The sequence below is a fragment of the Saccostrea echinata genome, unplaced genomic scaffold, assembly GCF_033153115.1.
Source record: "Saccostrea echinata isolate AGI-Se365-2 ecotype Australia unplaced genomic scaffold, CSIRO_AGI_Sech_v1 ptg000056l, whole genome shotgun sequence".
NCBI lineage: Eukaryota > Metazoa > Mollusca > Bivalvia > Ostreida > Ostreidae > Saccostrea > Saccostrea echinata.
The window spans coordinates 2433187-2446632 of NW_026889805.1; positions in this window are offsets into that span (position 1 = coordinate 2433187).

The following is a 13446-nucleotide window of genomic DNA, read 5'->3' on the forward strand; positions in this document are numbered from 1 at the left end:
TACAAATAGACATATTTGCAATATTATTAAAGATAATAGGTTACAAAATTAAAAAAAAAATAAAGTAGATTTTTGAGTATGCTTTGTTCCCAAGGCAAGGGTGAGGGCTTACAAATTAGAAAATATATTTGTGCAATATATGTAGGTCCCATGTATTAAATTATTTTCAATTGCCAGTTTGGTAGCATTTCATCACTTTGTAGTGTACTCACTTCATTTTTGTTTTCATTCTGCTTTCTTGTACAAGGCATTTTTCATAAACAAGAACACTTCAATTCCTTCTTCTTACATTCAATATTTCTTTATTGATTCAGTTAGTTAGATTGCTCTCACCAGTTTGTATCAGTGTATATAGTTTGATGAAAATTTTCAAAATGATGACTAGTTCATTTTTGTTTCATTCTAGATGTCTGTTGATAGTTGTTGTTTATTTGTTTTTTGTTTGTTTGTTTGTTTGTTTTTGGTTCTGATAAACAAGAGAGTCGTGGATCTGAACCATCAGATGAATGTTTGACCTTACTCTGGTGTCAATGACTTGAACAAAGTTGAGTCGATTACAAACGAGAATGCTTTCAAATGAATTTTACAGTTTGTAAACTTGTAGTTGTATCAAATATGGAGAGATGTATGTGTGTCGGTTAAAAGATCCGACTATAAATATTGCATAATTTTCTTAAAAGTTTATCGGAGGCTTTTGTAGTATAGTGCTATAGAAAACTCAGGGCCCCACCCTAGCTCTTGGGGCCATGTTTTGAAAAAATCTGAATCGAGATCTGCACTGAACTTGGAAGTTTCTAAGTAAGAATGTTATTTGTGGCTTTTGGTTTTCAAGAAAATATTCTAAATGGCATCACCCTACTCTCACTTATTCTAAATTCAGTTTGAAACATGACTCCACCCATTTGTATGATCAGTACATATGTATAAAGATTGCTGAAATACCTTGTAAAGCTTCTTTACAATTAAGGGTTTACGTGCTAATGTTATATTAGTTGATGAAACAAGAGTATTAACAATCTCGTTTAAAATCAACATTGTGCATTATTTTCATACTGCAGTGTCTACGGATTTCTCTGTTTAACCAATCACAACAATTGATACGAGGCAGATGGTCAGCAGAGGATGCTTACTCCTCCATGGACACTGATCCACCTTCTGATGTTTTGAGAGGTTCATAATTTGCTCTGCCCACAATGTGTATTGTTTGATTGGACTTTTGGAATATTCTTTATCGTCACATTTCATTAGAAGAAGGTCAAGATCAGATAAGCATGTTGTTCTCAATTTTTATCAGTGTATGAACTTTGAAAATCTTGTAAACTTTCTTCTTAATGAAATATATGGAGATAACGAACAGTATTCAAGCTCAAAAGTCCATTAAACAATACATAATAGGAGCAGAGCAAATACTGGCCTCCAAAACATCAGAGGTGGGATCAGGTGCCATGGAGGAGTGAGCATCCCATGCCAACCGGTCACACCCGCCGTGTGCTCCTTGTCATAATCGGGAAATGGCGGGAAAATCCGTCGACAATTCAGTGTGTAAATAATGGTCTAACAATTAGTATGAAAAACGTGAGTCAGCATTTGACTCAATGATAAAGTGTATTTGCTGACAAGATTTGTTGTCTTAAAAAATGAGGAAAAGTGAGATCAAGAGCCATAGTCCCTGTATATATCCCAGCCATATTCATTTCCGGTCATGCAAAATAACAGTAAAAAGTTTTAAATGCTGTTCTATGAATGGAAAAAGAATATGTAAAAACTAAATCGAATTTTAAATACATTTTTTACACGTTCTTATAGCATGTTTAAAGTAAACAAACCTTCCATCAAAATTATTAATCTTACTTTGCTTTCGCAACTGCGTGATATGTCATCATCATTAACATAGAATATGAAAACCAGTTTATAAAATCACTCCGGATATCTATCAGCAGGTATAATGGGGTGTTTTTTTCAAAATGTGCCGTAACATTTTGTTACATGAAATTGGATTCCCCCTGCCTGCATCCCCTTTGAGGGAGTAGGTAGTCAGAAGTAATTCCATTTTGTATGACACATGATTTAATTCAATTATAAAAAGTTTGAATCCAGTATTAATTCGATTCCCAAAATTAAAGAAAAGTCTAATGTTTGATATATAAACTTCCATGATATAATGTCAAAGCTTTTTTCAAAGTCAATTAACATTAATAAGCCTAGAGTCTGCTTTTATTCTGTGAGGTGCATCAAGTCATAAACCAGTCTATATAGTATTTTTACCTTTGAATCTACCCTTTAAAAACCAGTTTGATCCTTATCTATTATTCTATTCAACATGATTTTCAATGGTTCAGCAATACAGCCTGCTGCTATTTTATAAATCGCATTCAATGGACTGATTGGGCGCCTCTTTTTCAAGAATTGTTTTTGTTTTCCTGCTTTTGTTAGGCAAGTTATTATGCCTAACTTATTTGATTCAGTAAAATGTGATAATTCATATGAGTTGTTTATTGCTCTTGTAATGAAGGCACCTATGTCCTGCCAAAAGAATTTGAAAAATCGCAGGTAAAACCACCTGGTCCAGGACTTTTCTCATTTTTCATATTTTTCAAAAACTTAAGAACTTCAGAATTGTTCAGTTGGCCTTAAAGTCCGTTTTATTTAACTTAGGAACATCATATATTTTCAATTTGTCATGAATACATCCTGATTCCACATTCTCTCTACTTTTATTTTTTACTTTTCATAGAAAAGCTGAACTTTATTCAAAATATAAAATTGGTTATAATTGATCCATCCTCCTTTTAAATTTTTATTGGTCTTTACAGACCAATAAACTCGTTTATTGTGAATTTTATTCAATTCGACAACAAATTCACAACAAGTGAGTTTATTGGTCTGTAGAGACGACTAGAAAGGGTTAGGAGGTGGATAAATATACAGATTGGTTATAGAATATGTCTAGAATTAGGGAATGAAAGGTAGTTGATTGACTAATGCTGGGAAGTGGCGAAATACATTCCCAAAGTTCGCAGAAAATCTTGCGCCGTAAATTGCACCATATTTGCATTACGGGCTCTGTAGCTTTATGGTCAAAGACTAAAATATAAAACCATAACGCTACAGTTCTGCAGCTACCTTACTCAGATAATTTCTTAACTCAAGACTGGTAAAATATTTTGAAGTTTTTTCTCCTTCTTCTATCCATTTTACTAGGAACAGTTGATCACTCAGAGTAAATTAAATTGTATCATTTTCAATAGAATTAATATTATCAAAATTTTAAACAGTGCAAGCATACTTTAATTTAATATTTTCATTTCTTTTCTTTCATAAGATTTGCATATTCTTTATCAGTAAGTAAAGAATTATTTAATTTCCAAACCCTCTCTCTTTAAGAAATTCATTTGTTTTAACACCCATAACAACTAGAAAGTAATATGAACGATAACTGTTTTCAAACTTTACATAAGGGGCCAAATTGAGTAATGATTCTGATATGAGAAAGTGCTCGAATCTTTCCCTTTCACTGGATTTTTTCTTGTCCAATGAAATATGAAGATAACGAACAGTATTCAATCTCAAAAGTCCAACGAAACGATACACATTTGGAGCAGAGCAAATACGGACCTCAAAATTTAGAGGTGGGATCAGGTGCCATAGAGGAGTGAGCATCCCCTGCCGACCAGTCACAGCCGATGTGTGCTCCTTGTCATGATTGGGAAAAACCGGAAAAGTCCCTAGACAGTTCAGTATATAAATAATGCTCTAACAATTAGTATGAAAAACGTCAGTCAGTATTTGACTCAATGATAGGTTGCATGTACTGACAAGGTTATTGTATCGACCGTTAAACTTGCGAAGAGATGACTAGACTGTTGATATCCTTGTTCCATCAACTTGTTTGTCAATAGCTTGCCTCGTTTTCGAAATTGTTCATACGTAGAGCATGCTCTTGCGTATCGAATCAATTGAGACAGAAACCCCATATTCAGGTGATAAGGGTATATTTCTACATAAGTAAGGGAAGTTGACGATTGAAAAGTTGAAGTCATCATGTTTCTTATAAAGCTTTGTTGTTAGGTTACCATTAACGTCTTTTTCTGGTAAAATATCTAAATATGAAACAGATGTGTCAAAATCTGTGGTATCCTTTATTTCAAGCTCACTGGGATATATCGTGTCGACATATGAATGGAAATAACTATTGTTAATTGATAATACGTCGTCGATATATCGAAATGTTGAGTTGAAGGCTGAGTGTTTTCTACTTCGCACGTAGAAGTTTTTGAATAAATTCTGCTTCATATGAATATAAAAATAGGTCTGCTAATAAGGGGGCGCAATTGGTACCGATGGGAATTCCAACAGATTGTTGGAAGACCTGATCTCCAAAAACTACATAGATATTGTCAATCAGAAACTCAAGCATCTTTTTAATATCAACTTCAGAGTACTTTTGTGTACAATCAGATTGTTTTTTAACAAAATGATTTTATAAATGACCTAGGACAAGGTGAATCTTTTTAAATTTGGACTATTTTCAGGAAAATAACTTTCAAATTTATCTTCTCCATCATCTTCAAGACTTCCATTCTTGATTTAGAGTTATTCAAAATATTCTTGAATAAGGTTTACGAGATTTTCTATAAAAGGCTGGTGTATCCAAATTTGGTCCATATATATTTACTTACACAATTATAAATAGATAAGTTCTACTGTAAAGCAAATACATATATTTAAGATCAATTTATTCAAAAGTGGATCAGTGACCAGTAAAGGTCTAAATTTGAAGCCCTTCACCGGTATATGGTGACGTCTCTATATGAGTGAAAAATTCTCGAACAGGACGTAAAACAACAAACATTTAATCAATCAATCAACCAACAACGAAAAAAATCCTGAAAGAAATTTATATGTTTATATATGATATGTTCTTCTTGATATGTTTCCCACTTTCTTTAATTTTGTTTTTATTTTTTTCATTTTATGCCATGTTTTGTATCATATATATATATATATATATATATATATATATATATATATATATATATATATATATATATATATATATATATATATATATATATATATATATATATTTCCTCTGCTCCTATTTTGTAATGTTTATGTATTTCTAACCCGTATGTTTGAAATGTATACCTGTTATAAATGTACCCCATGTAGCAATATTTTTTTAGGGTGAATAAACTGAACTCAAACTTAACTTGAAACAGGAAGATTGTCACAATTGCCATGATTACATAAAAAATAAGATAATTACCACCGTTATCTTTATATTCATTAACTAATGTTATATCGCAATTATTATTAATGAGCATAGCTACTATCCTTGAGTTTGATTTGTATGAACTAAAGAAACTCTTATATCCCCATAATACTTGAATTATGCTCTTATATTTTTCAACGAAATGTTTTTCATTTTCAATAAATATTTTGCAAGAATAACATACACGTTTTTCTCTAGGAACATGTTGCCTTGAGTATTTTCTCATTTCAATATGTAGTGTATGAGCACTATCTCGTAGTTTTTTAAGGATTGTTCTCTCAGATATTTTCCATTGTAATTGTAAGTAGTTTTGCAATTTATATTCATTTAAATTTATTATATTACTATAAAAAGTTAATTTTCCAGATTTGATTCAGAAATGTTCCTTTATTGTCCACAGATGTTGTGACTATAATGCTCCTCTAATTTATTTCTTACAGTTTTATGTGATATGTCCAAAGAAGCGAAGGATAATTTCTGTTGTAGCGTAAAACGTTTTCTTTTCCAAGATACTCTAAACCCCAGTGTTTTATCTTCCTTGAATGCAGACACCACTAATTCGTCATTATACTTATTCTCTGTCTCTATTTTTTTCAAGCATAAATGGAAATTAAACATATTCCATGACATATGAAGATAAGGAATAGTATTCAAGTTCAAAGTCAACTAAAACAATACAAACCGGAAGCAGAGGAAACGCGGATCTCCAAAATCAGAGATTGGATCGGGTGCCATGGAGGAGTGAGCATCCCCTGCCGACCGGTCACACTCTCCGTGTGCTCCTTGTCATGATCGGTAAATTACGTGAAATTCCGTCGAAAATTCAGTCCGTAAATAATAGCCTATCAATTAGCATGAAAAACGTCAGTCAGTAAATGACTTAAATATAGGTTGTGTGTGCTGACAAGGTTATTGTATCGACCGTAAAACTTGCCAAAAGATGACTTCAAACGAGAATGTTGATATTCTTGTTTCATAACACTAATAAAATAGTGGGAATTCAACTCATATCAAACAGCAATATTAGATGATTTTCTATGAACACCCAAAATGTCTTTAGATATTTTTGAATGTCTGGAGTTGTATTTTTCCAAATGGAAAATAATCTGAGAATAATGAATCACATCTGTTGTCTACAATATAAATTTCAGAACCATAAGTTAAGATTGGAATAACTATCGATTAATAAAGTTTTAATATGTTTTAACAGAAAAAATATATTAGAGGGAAATTTAGATTTCATAGCATAGTAGTCTTTTCTTTCTCTTTCTGACAGTTGTTCCGCTGAGAAATTTCATTTTCCGTCAGATCTAAATGCAAATCCCAAATATTTTTATCGATTTGTTATTTCTATAGAACTATGATTGTAATAAAAACCATATTAATTTTCATTATTTGTATTTTGAAAAAAAAACAAACTTTTTTTTTTTTTTTTTTTTTTTACATTTTCACACATAGTTTTTAATCATAACAATATTTACTTTTTAATATTTCTATACATTTCTATAAAATAATTTTACAGAAAAATAAAATTGTATATATTTTATGATATAGTATATAAAAGTATTAAAAGACTGGTAAATAGATTTATTTACTTAATATATCTATACATTTCTGTAAACCAATCAGGGACAATTTCTTGCATCTGATACAAAAATAAGATCAGCAGCAAAAAATTGTGGTAAATTACTATTGAGCTGGATCTGTGGGAATAATAAAATGTTTTATTTTAAAATAAATTTTCTTTTATATCTTGGTATTTTTTTTTTTTTTACAATTATGCATATATAATGTATTTTTCTTGAATTTCCAATAAAACTTTAAAAAGAGTTTCTTTATCAATTAAGGAAATAATTAAACAAACCTATTGCTTTTCTGATAAAAAAAAAAAAATACCTATATTAATATTCATTTTCTTATGACTTATCAAGGATACATATTAGGGATAAATATAGGGTAAGGTTTCTTTATTTTTTGGTCGGGTTTGACATCCTTATAATGCAGTCATGTGACTCACATCTGCAACCGATATTTAAACATCACTTTCACACAGAAGTTTCCTTGTTAGAGCGCCAAATGTGAGGTAAGTTTCATAAGTTTTGTATTGCTTAAACAGTTAATTCAATTTTAAAACGATTGTACTAATTTGATGGCAGTACTTAAATTTATGAAATCATTGACGATCAGGTGGCACCAGCCCTAGGGTACTAATTAATCCCGAAATGACTTGAACGACTGATTAGTGATGTGTTGCTTGTAAAGTTAATGTACAAAGTTTGATTTAAAAGTAATATCTCAACCGCTATAAAATCTTTAATAATCAAACTTTTTCAACAAATTTTTCCCCCTTTTTTGACTTCTGCCTTCCAATTTCATTCAGATATATGCAGTACTTTTTAAAAAATATCAAAATAAACACAGCGTTGGGTCTCGTCTATCGCCGCACGACAAGAATGTACCAACGTCGTTATGACGTTTCTCTTTGGCACCAATTTTCAGTTCATAAGCAACTAGTTAAGATCTACGCAAAAAGAATGGACTACATTAAAGTCCTTATAGATTGATTGATTGTATGTTGTTTTACGTCCCTTTCGAGAATTTTTCACTCATATAGAGACGTCACCATATACCGGTAAAGGGCTTCAAATCTTTAACTTTACTCGGCACTCAGGACCATAAATACTGAGGAATCTTTATCGTGCCAATGCCTGCCATGACACGGGACCTCGGTTTTTAAGGTGAAATATGTGGAGATAACGAACAGTATTCGAGCTCAAAAGTAAATTAAACATTACAAAATAGGAGCAGAGCAAACACGGACCTCTAAAACATCAGAGGTGGGATCATGTGCTTTGGAGGAGTTAGCATCCCCTGCCGACCGGTCACACACGCCGTGTGCTCCTTGTCATGATCGGGAAATAACGAAAAAATCCGTCGACAATTCAGTGTGTAAATAATGGCCTAACAATTAGTATGAAAAACGTCAGTCAGCATAAGACTTCATGATAGATTGTATTTGTTGACAAGGTCATTGTATCGAACATAGAACTTACGAAATGATAAATTTAAACAAGATTGCTGATATTCTTGTTTCATCAACTTGTTTGTCAATAACTTACCTCGTTCTAGAAATTGTTCATATATAGAGCATGCTCTGGCGTATCAAATCAACTGAGAGATATAAACCCCGTATGAAGGACATAAGGGTATATTGCTGCATAAGTAAGGGAAGTTGACGATTGAAAAGTTAAAGTCATCACGCTTATCATAAAGCTTTGTTGTTGGATTACCATTAACGTCTTTTTCTAATAAAATATCTAAATATGAAACAGATGTGTCAGACTTTGTGGTATTTTTTTTTTATCTCAAGCTTACCGGGATATATCGTGTCGACATATGAATGGAAATAACCATTGTTAATTGACAATACGTCGTGGATATATCTAAATGTCGAGTTGAAGGCCACAACAAGTGTTTTCTTCTTTTCATGTAAAAGATTTTGAACAAGTTCTGCTTCATATGAATACAAAAATAGGTCTGCTTATAACGGGGCGAAATTGGTACCCATGGGAATTCCAATAGACTTTTGGAAAACCTGATCTCCAAAAACCGCATAGATTTTGTCAATCAGAAACTCGAGCATCTTTTCTATGTCAAGTTCAGAGTACTTGTGTGTACAATCAGATTGTTTTTTTAACTAAGTAATTTTGCAAATGACCAATAACAAGGTAAGTAAAAACGAGTTCCATTTTTATTGAAAAAGCAGATATCAACGATGTCAAAAAGTCTTTTTAACTTTTTAAGGTCTCATCCGAAGAACCCGCAACTTTCACTTCAAAGTGCCTAGCGCATGGCGAAGGAAAGTTGCTACCTATTTTTTATCGACTTTGGTCAGTCGCGGCCGTGTTTCGAACTCACGACCTTCCGGTCACGGAGTTAGTGCTCTACCGACTGAGCTACAGTGAACGGTTAAAGTCCTTATAGTGATACATTGCTAATTCCAGTAAATTTTCTAAGAAGCGCCCATCTTTCCTACTCACTAAAATATTAACAGCAGTGAAGGAGAAACTTCAGAAGTATTCTATTCGAGATGTGGGATAATCAGAAGTGGATTTCTACAAACTCCAAGAAACTTTTAGAAAATATGAAATCACAAATTTAGTAAAATCAGTAACATCAAAATGTTCGACTCTTCAACTATTTATACAATCATTCCCACAATAAATTAAATTCCAGGCCTATTGACATTATTTTCAATAACAATGGAACTCGTACATCTACTAACCTTTTCATTGGTCAATTGCAAAAATATTTTGTATAAAACAGTCTGTACACACAAGCATACCTAAGTTGATACTAAATGGATCTTTGGTTTCTGATTAAAAATATTCATGTTGATTTTGGAGATCAAGACTTCTAAAAATCTGTCAGAATTCCCATGGGTAACTTTGTTAAAAAACATGATTCAAGTTTTCTTCAAAACCTCCCTTATTGATTGATTGTTTGATTCTATGTTGTTTAAACTCCCATTGGAGAAATTTTCACTAATATAGAGACGTCACCGTATGCCGGTGAAGGGCTTCAAATTTAGACCTATACTCGACACTCAAGGCCATTGAGAGTAGGCGTCTTTATCGTGCCAACGCCTACCGTGACATGGAACCTCGGTTTTTAAGATCTCATCCGAAACACCCGCGACTTTGACTTCTAGTGCCGTACGCTTGGCGAAGAAAAAGTCACTACCTATGTTTATGTCTTAGGTTTGACACGGCTCGGCGAACAAGAATCGGACGCGGGACCCCCGATCACGAAGCGAGCGCTAGGCTACCGTGACCGATCACTTCCCTTATTAGTGTAGCAAATAACCAATGTTACCTGTAAATGGGGTTTATGTCTCCCAGTTCTTTCAATACGCAAGAGCATGCTCAAGTTAAACAATTTCTAAATCGAGGCAAGCTATTGACAAAGAGGTTGTTGAGATCGGAATATCAAGTTTCCTTTAATGTCAAAATATTGAAAATTGTATGGGCGTTTAAAGTCATTATTTCGTAAGTTCTATGGTCGATACAATGACCTTGTCAGCAAATACAAACTATCATTAATTCGAATTGTGACTGACATTTTTCATACTAATTGTTAAGCCACTATTTTCACATTGAATTGTCGACGAATTTGTCCGTTACTTCCTGTTCATGACAAGGAGCACACGGCGGGTGTAACCGGTCGGCATGGGATGCTCACTCCTCCATGGTATCTGATCTCACCTCTGATCTTTTATGTGGTCCGTATTTGAGCTCGATAACTGATATTCAACTTCATAATTCATCTATGAATTATGGGATTAAAAGAATACGTGAAACAACTTTTTAAAATGCTTTATTTTGAAGTGCCATGTGATCTAACAGACTACTCCATTACAGCAACGATTAAAGCGGTAATCATAGGTTCTAGTTCCACAACAACTACTGCCATGGACTGTGGAAGCAATTACTCCATTACAGCAACGATAAAAGCGGTAATCATAGGTCCTAGTTCCACAACAACTACTGCCATGGACTGTGGAAACAATTACTCCATTACAGCAACGATAAAAGCGGTAATCATAGGTCCTAGTTCCACAACAACTACTGCCATGAACCGTAGAAGCGAGTACTCCATTACAGCAACGATAAAAGCGGTAATCATAGGTCCTAGTTCCACAACAACTACTGCCATGGACCGTAGAAGCGAGTACTCCATTACAGCAACGATAAAAGCGGTAATCATAGGTCCTAGTTCCACAACAACTACTGCCATGGACCGTAGAAGCGACTACTCCATTACAGCAACGATAAAAGCGGTAATCATAGGTCCTTGATCCACATACACCTGTAGGAAAAATTAAGTTTTTGCTGCTTTAATTACTAGAAGAACTAAGCGTCAAACAAATATTCATGCACATGGTCTTCTTACAAATCGGGGTGTACATGGATTTCTGGAATAAATATTTAAATTTCATGTTCCTTAGTACATAAAAAATATATTGACAAGGGTATAATTCATCCGGACTTTAATGTCTGTTCTCTTTAGAACTGGTTGTGCATATAGATATTTACTTGCTACTTACATGTGACATTGATTTAAAACAAAACACTCTAAGTTCACTGCCATTGTAAAGCGTTTTTATTTTAAAATAAAAAAATCAAAGAAGTCTTGTAACTCTTCCATACTCCTGGAAGAGATAATGTTTTTTCAACGAACGCTTTACACAAAGAATGTAGTAATATTCTTTAACAACAGGATAGAACACTGACTAATGGCTGACAAGATAAACAGAAATGGCGGTTTGTAAGTAAAAAAAGCAGACAAAAGATCAATCCATTGATATAAGCAACAATGACAAAAGCAGCAGTGATTGGTTATCTATACCCGTAATTCCGTCTCAAGTGCATGTAATTAAACAATAAAATGCTTTCTTTGGTTGTTAGTACGGGAATTAATGTCGCAGCTGTTGCAGAAAAAATACATAACCCGCGTAAGCGGGTTATGTAATTTTTTTTCTGCAATAGCTGCGACGTTAATTCCCGTACTAACAACCAAAGAAAGAAATTTTATTCTTTATATTTATATCTATATAAATAATCATTTAAAGTAGAAGTAAATAGATTAATTATTGTATTATTGATATGAACGTCATAGTACGTTTGATTGATGGAACAGCCACTGATCAAGAAATCTGTACAGGTGATATGCTTAGTGTTCTTCATGAACTGATAAACAGCAATGGTTTTCTTTAGAAATAAAGGAGAAAATATTCGTTGGATGTAAATATTGCAGGACCATCCATGCATGTGTACTTCTCTAAACGAAAAAAAAATACTGGCAATTGACTGAGTTTTTCATCGGAAACATTGATTGAAATTCGTACAATTGACCGTCTTCTGTTTTATTTACTAAAAGGTAATAAAAATTTTCCCTTTGTTTTTTGTTATATGAACGTGTCTGAAAGGCAAAAATGTTTTCTTTTCTGTCTGATGAGAAATGTTATACATTGTATATAATGTGTCAAAATCAATTTTAAAAATTTCCTCTTATTTAATTAACTCTAAAGAAAAGAAACATTTCATTTAACTTTCAGATACATAGTGATGTATATGATAAAATGAATGTACATAGAGGAATTTTGTACTTATTTTCAACAAATATAGATGCAATATATAGTTTTAAATGCATTTATATGTAATTCACAGAGAATCATAGGCAAAATAAACTGTAAAAAATGTGGACAGGTGTTTGAGGTAGTTCTTTTGGTGAAACAGCTATTCTGAGGATGCACTTCATGCTATCAACCTTTGCTTACTACTTTTAAGATGAAAAATTTTCGAATCAATAAATCTAAATTTACAATGGGAGATAACCAGCAAAGTAGCAATATTTTGTGGAATTTGACAGTTTACTTTTTTTCAAAATCACTAGGATTTTTTTCAATGCCTTATTTATATTTAATATCATTCATATATTGATTATTATTGTGCTTTAAATTTAAAAATATCTAAAAACAAAATTATTGCATATATTTGGAGTATATATTTTGATTGTGGTGTCACCTAGCAACAGAAGTGGTTTTAATCAGATGGGGATCCTCAAAAAAGCTAAAGAACTTTTAGAAACTTAAAAAAGCACAGATTTTTCAAAAGTCTATTATATCAAAACTTACAACTTTTCTGCACTTTATACAACAGTTCCACTCGGTATGTTAAAATCTAGACTTTTTTGGTATCATAGACAACTGCGCATGCTTCTTCAATAAAAATGGAACTCAGAAATTTTCACATCTTATGATTGGTCATCAGCAAAATTACTTCGTTAAAAACCACTCTGATTGTACACAGAGGTACTATGAGGTTGATATTAAAAGGATGCTGTCACAATGTCATTGACAACATTTGTATAGTCTTCAGAGATCAAGTTTCTCAACAAACTGTTGGAATGGACACTAATTGTGCTTCTTTGTTAGGTGTATAACACAATAACTCAATGTGTTTGGATTAAGACTTTTGTAAGTTTATAGTTTTATTATAAAGTCACAGCAAAGGCAAAACAATGGCACATAAAAAGTTCAATGGCTATAGGTCTCGGAGCCAAGATGGTCAATGCATCACAAAGGTCTCAGAGCTAAGATCGTAAAAGCT